The sequence below is a fragment of the Hyaena hyaena genome, unplaced genomic scaffold (assembly GCF_003009895.1).
Source record: "Hyaena hyaena isolate Hyena2069 unplaced genomic scaffold, ASM300989v1 scaffold_624, whole genome shotgun sequence".
Lineage (NCBI taxonomy): Eukaryota > Metazoa > Chordata > Mammalia > Carnivora > Hyaenidae > Hyaena > Hyaena hyaena.
Genome location: NW_024081258.1, coordinates 623,185 through 629,462, shown reverse-complemented (window position 1 = coordinate 629,462; position 6,278 = coordinate 623,185). Strand labels below are relative to the sequence as shown.

General features: G+C 51.1%; 1 long non-coding RNA gene across 2 annotated transcripts in view; it reads left to right on the top strand.

Annotated features, from left to right (window-relative positions):
- The window catches only part of LOC120249050, a 16,494-nt gene extending 10,427 nt beyond the window's left edge, over window positions 1–6,067 (top strand). For both annotated transcript variants that reach the window (XR_005532760.1, XR_005532759.1), the window contains 2 exons: window positions 2,196–2,302; window positions 5,919–6,067. This is a non-coding gene — a long non-coding RNA (uncharacterized LOC120249050). The remainder of the gene's footprint in view (window positions 1–2,195; window positions 2,303–5,918) is intronic.
- The last annotated feature ends 211 nt before the right edge of the window (window positions 6,068–6,278 follow it).

The following is a 6,278-nucleotide window of genomic DNA, read 5'->3' as shown; positions in this document are numbered from 1 at the left end:
CCCCCCCCCCCCCCCCCCAGGCTCGTGGGTGGGTGCTGGGACGTGATGCAAACCCTCCTGAAGGGGCTCTTTGCACATGAAATGCGGCCTGCCTGAGTCCTGGGCTCGAGTCAAACACCTTCCATCGGTGTGGGACCAAAGGGGTATTTCAGCAGCAGCTCTTCTGGAAACAAAGCGACCCACTCAGTTAAAACCCTGACTTGCAAGACGGAGGGTGGGAGTGGGAACAGTTTCTCCGGGGTCCTGTTCTACCCAGTGCTCTGGTGGAAATTAGCGCGGGCGCCCCCTGCTGGGTGGATGCGGCACTTGCTAGCACGTGGCTTGACATGTCAAAGGCAACTTTTAAACATTTTTTAAAAAATGTTTTTGTGTGTGTGTGAGAGAGAGAGAGACAGTGTGAGCAGGGGAGGATCAGAGAGAGAGGGAGACACAGAATCTGAAACAGGCTCCAGGCTCTGAGCTGTCAGCACAGAGCCCGACACGGGGCTCGAACCCACAAACTGTGAGATTAACAGAAAAGATGTCTTTGGGGACAGATTCAGCTAGGTAACAACGCAGAGGATTTGGTCAAGTGACGGAGAGGTGGCTTTCAGCCGTCATTCGCCCTGTCTGTTGGGTGCCACTGTGCAGTGTGCATACTGGACAACTGCACGTGACAGACCTGAGCCTTTAGCTGACTGTGTGCTCAGCATTACTAGCAAGAAAATGCAGGTTGTGCATTTCATGAAGGCGAGGGTTAGGTCAGGACTATTTACCACTATGTCTCCTGGAGCTAAATACAGTGTTTGGTAAGCATTCAAAAAGTACTTGTTGAAGACACGGATGAATGAATTTTAAATATCTCGTAGATTGTCTGGCATAGCACAGTCAATTAGCATTTGCCAAGTCAATGAATGACTCCTGTCAAGAGCCCTCTGTGAACTTCCATGACGACACAGAAGGCAAGGCAGTAGAGCATATAAGCTTGAACAAACCTACTTGGACACAAATCCTGGTCTTCTGCTGATTAGCTGTGTGATCTTGGGCAAGTCACTTCTACCCTCTGTGCCTCTGTTTCATCTTCTGTAAAATGGGGATAGTTAACAGAACTTACTTTCAGAGGGCTCTTACGTGGATCGAACAAGTTAATACATGAAGTGGTTGGCAGCCAGTAACACCCTGATAAATGTTAGCTACTTATTGTTACGATTATCAGAGGTGCCAGGTCCCCAGTGCTCTGTGCTGGTCAGACCTCCTGGGGAGCTGTGTTGCCTTCTGGGTGTCATATTCTGCAAGAGACAGTGACAACTGCCTTGACTGTGAGAGCCCCAGAGGAACTTCCCTATAAATAATTGTTGAATGAATAAAGCATACCCCACTTTAGAGTAGGGGTAGTTTAATATGGGTCATATAGTTTTTAGTAAGCTCTTCATCTGTTTTCTTTCTAGTCTATGCACCGGGGCATAAACTTTTTGCCTTGAATACTTCACTAAGAAGCTCCACTTTACCCCCAGGAGCCCCTCCGTGATTGGACGGGAGAGACCCACAGCCCGGGGATGAACTCTTAATGGATGTACCCAATCTGCACGAGCCATTCCTCCAGGGATTGGTACCGCGAAGGACGTGTGGCCCATTTTGGACCAAGGAGATGAGAGAAGACGTCGGCTGGAGGGTTCTGAGAGGGCCCCCTTTGTGAGAGGAAGGCCCTGGAAGCCTCCGGCAGCCACCTTGCCTCCACGGAAGGATCCAACCCCGTTGAAGGCAGGGAGGGCGGGTGGACCGTGAGAGGCGACGTGGACCCTCTGGAGCAGCTCTCTCTCTGGCTCTGTCCACCACGTGAGCCACTGAAATCGTGCTGAGATTTTGGCGAGCTCGGGTGGGTCTTCCATTAGCCTGCTAACACCCTGTCACTTCATTTATTCTTTTCCCAGTCTGCTCCCTATGGTGTGAACCTTACTGCTTGGATTCAGCAGAGCTCGGTGTTTTGAGCCTTTAAAGCCTTGCTCGTTTCTTGCATCTCGTTCCTGCCTTGGAGCCCCCGTCCCCTGAGTCAATAAGTGTATGACTAAATAGCAGCGATGAGGAATGCAGAGGGGAGGCAAACGGCTCCATAACTGAGGTGGGAAAAGCATGGGTTAAGATCTTAAAATAGCAGCTGTCACAGCGTGCAGGGCACAGTACTGAGTTTTATTTGCATTGCTCTGTCCCGTTCGCAGATGAAGGAGCTGAGACCCCTGATGAGTGGCTGTGCCCCAGCCTGGGAGAGGGCACCTGGTCGGAAGCAGACAAGGCGCCCACGATCCATACGGGAATTGCACACAGAGTAATTTTATAGACAATTAAATCTGTAAAGATTGGCCAATATGTGTACTTAAAGCTGCATGCAGAGGTAATTGCCAAGTTTCCTTCCATCTGCTGAAGAGATTTTAAACAAAGGGGGATGGTCAAAAGGCCGAACACTAAGCAGATCAACGAGGGCAAGGAAGAGTGAGGCTGGACGCCGGGAGGTGGTGTGGAGAGGGGACAGGCTGGGGCTGTGTGGACCCCCACTCTCGGGGGCCTGCATGGTGGAAGCAGCCTGGGCCGTGCAGGCTGACCGATCTGGACTGGCCAATGCCCTCCTTTCCCCTCACCAGCTGTGTGACTCCAGACAAGCACTACCTCCTTCTGAGCCTCAGTTTCCCCATCTGTTCAATGGGGACAAAACGTCCACCACCTCGGGTTGCTGCCAGGATTAGATGGGATAATGTCTGAACTGTCCTCGTACGTCACATTCCCCCGAGCCTTCCTCATCTGTTCTCCTACCAGCCAAACCTGGGGGCTTGTGGGTAACAAGCGGGGAAATCTTCCAAAACTGAACTCGGTATCCGCAGAGCTTTCCACCAGCCCCGAGCACTTGGGGCCAACGTTCTCCTAACCCTTTGGGAGACCTTCTCTGAGAGATATGGTAGGAACAGAATTAGAGCCATCCCTTCACTTGCCAGTCGCCTTATTTACCCCCATGTCCTTGTCCAGACATTATGCCCTCTGCCAGTTACGTACGTCATCGTAATGCCGGGCAACAAACCAACACAAAGCTAGTGACTTAAAACAACAACCCATTACGGTTCCTCCTGAGTCTATGAGTCCGTTGGGTAGGTTGGCTGTTCTGGGCTGTGGTGGCTGCTCATGCCATCTTCAGGCAGCTGGTGGGTCAGCCGGTGGGCCTCTGCCTAACTATTTAATGAAGAGGCCTAAAACCTCACCAAGAAGGTCCTGGAAGGTTGTCTCTGAGAATCAGAATGCACCGCAGAGGGAATCTGTTGCTCCACCTCCTGCTAAGACTGGAATCTGCCATCACGTCCTACACGGGCTACCATTCCACCTCTGCTTGCACACCTACAGGGAGCGAGTTGCTCATGACAGCATCCCATTTCTGTCATTTAAGACTCTTGGCTGCCAGGAGCAGAAAACAAACCAAAGCAGCTTAAATGTAAAGGGGGTTTGTTGGCTCAGGCAACAGAAGAGACAAATAATGGCTTCAGGTATGGCTTGATCCAGGTCCTCAAAAGGATGTCATTTGGATTCAGTCTGTCTTCATCACTGGGCTCTGCTTTTTCTGTGTTTGTTCATCTCAGACCGACTCTTGTCTGACAGTTGGAATGAAAGTCCTTGGCCTGTGTCCAGATGGTGTGACTGGCACACGCATCCCTGAAACAATCCCCCTGGCCACCTGCCTGCTTGGGATCCCTGGGCTCTTTCTGCCATTGAGGATCAGAGATGTTGTTTTTTGTTCTGTTGCCTTACTTTTATGGTAACGAGTTGAATTTAGGCATAAATGCTGTGCCTTCACTTTCCACAATGATGTTTCAGAAAATCAACGGACTGCTGAGGTCCACCTGGCAGCTTGTTTATCCCCTGGTCTCACTCCTCCGATGTCACCCCAGTGTGAGGCATGGGGTGCCCCGTCGCAGCCTCAGAAGCATGAGAAGACAGGCTCTCCCTTTGTGGGTATGGGTGATGGTGGGGCCCCGGGTTTCTGTTCTGCATAGTGGGGTCACTGCCTCGAAGTTTCCTGTTGCGCTTGGCCGCCCCCTTCCTCATCCTTCAGCGCCATGGATCAGGCTTTTGTCACTGGTAGTTTTGTCCATGACGGTTGGCTTCCCCGATCGCCACTTTCTCCGCTTCCAAGGCTGAGGTCTGTCGGGGGAAAGGAAAACCCTGCGGACCCACTCACTCTCGTGTTTTCCCTTGAGCCCCAAGTCGCCTGACTGCTCTGCCTTCTCGCCTCCACCTTGCAGTCTCTTGGGTTTGTCATACGTTCCAGACCCAGAGATGTCACTCATGCTTTGCTGGAGGAAAAGAGGGAAGTATGTCTACCGCATTTTTTCAGGAGAAGAGATCTGGCTACCAGAGTGTTGGAAGTTTTGTCCCTTTCTTCTGCCTTCATGAAAGAATGAACCCCTGGTGCCAGCCTGGCCACCGGAATGGCCCCAAACCCCTGTAGTGACAGCCCTTTGGATACTGGGAGACTGTGGCCGGGCCCCTTCCCTCCTCTTTCGACTGGAGACTCGGAGATTTTGCACTTGTCGCTCAGAGCTTGTCAGTTTCCCGAGCTGGCCAGCCGGGGGGTGGGGGTGGGGGGTTGTGTTGCTCACTTGATGTTTGTGTGATGGAGAAGAACGACGCGGGTGCTGTCTCTCTCTCCTTTCAGTTATTTCACAGGACCACCCATCTGTTAGCTGCCCCGTGCGTGCCCTCTGACCTCCTCTCCTTCACTCCTCGAGCCGACCTACTCCATTCTAGCCATGCCAACCTTGGACGCTCGAAACACATTTCTGCCTCAGGGCCTTTGCAGGTGCCGTGTGCCCCGGGGCCTGAGAAGCTCTTTCTGCAGATATTTTTGTGACCCGTCCCATCCATCTGCTCCATCAGGCCTCCTGACTGGCAGAGAACCTCTCCGAGCACTGCCTGCATTCATGCCCTGTCCCCACCCCAGCTTCCCTCGCCATGTCATTCTCCCCACACTTACGCCCCTTGTTATAACTGAACGTCAGTCCCCACGGATTTATGTGTTGAAACATCAGCCTCCAATGTGATGGTATTAAGAGGTGAGGCCTTTGGGAAGTAAGTAGGCCACGAGGGTGGGGGATCCTGATGATGGGATTAATGCCCTTATAATAGGAGGAAGAGACACTGGAGCGCTCTGTCTCATGCACTGAGAAAATGATCATCTGCAAACCAGGCAGAGGGGTGTCATTTGACACCAGATCTGCCAGGTACCTTGATCTTGGACGTCCCAGCCCCCAGAACCATGAGAAATAAATGTTTTGTTTTTTAAGCCGCTAAGTCGACGATGTTTTCTGGTAGCAGCCCAGACAGACAGACTAAGGCAGCTCTGATGTACCGAGTCCTTGCTTGTACGCTTATACCCTTACTGTCTGGATGCCCTCGCTGGAATCCAGAGGGCGGGGGCTTTGATTTCAGTGCCCGGAACGCTAGCCAGCACGTGGTAAAAACACAATCGACATTGCTGACTGAATGAATACTTCACAACGGGTGCCGTGCTTGCGCTGGCGATGTGGGCACGGGCCACCAAGTCGTGTGATTGTGCAGCCCACGGGGCTGGGCCCGAAGTTGCATATGGACCAGCTAATCACATGAATGATCAATTGCATGGAAATACCATGAAGGGAAAACACCAGGGGCTGTAAGAGCATCAAACAGGGGGGCATCCAACTGACCATGGGGTTTTGTGGTACATGCTCTGGAAAAATGATAAATGGGAATTCGATTGGTCTGTTGATAAGGGTATTGGCACAACTTATTTATGCAAACTATACATATTTGATTATGAATACAAAACTATACAAGTTATTCATCCAGCACTTATTGAGCACCTGCTATCTCCCAAGCACTGTCTTAAGCAATATATATTCATCGTCTTATTTACTTTGCAGGGCAGTGTCGTCCCTGCAGCCACCCACTTGAAACCCAACCTTAGCTTTGCTGCTTCTGATTGTAAGTCACCGGACGTCTCTGTGCTTCGTTTTGTCCACTTAAAAAACAGCAATAAAAAATAGGACTCACTTCCTAATTGAATGAGTTATATATGTGTGTGTGTATATATATGTATTTGTCATTTTATATATGGGAGGATTGAGGCGCAGAGGAAATAAATAATTTCCTGAGACCCCAGGCACAGGATTCGGTGCCTCGTCTGCCTGCTCTGTGAATTCTCATCTTGCCAGTCAGTGCGTTACTCTGCGGAAACACACCTCAGCCCTAATCTATTGCTCTAATATTTATAACAACGCAGC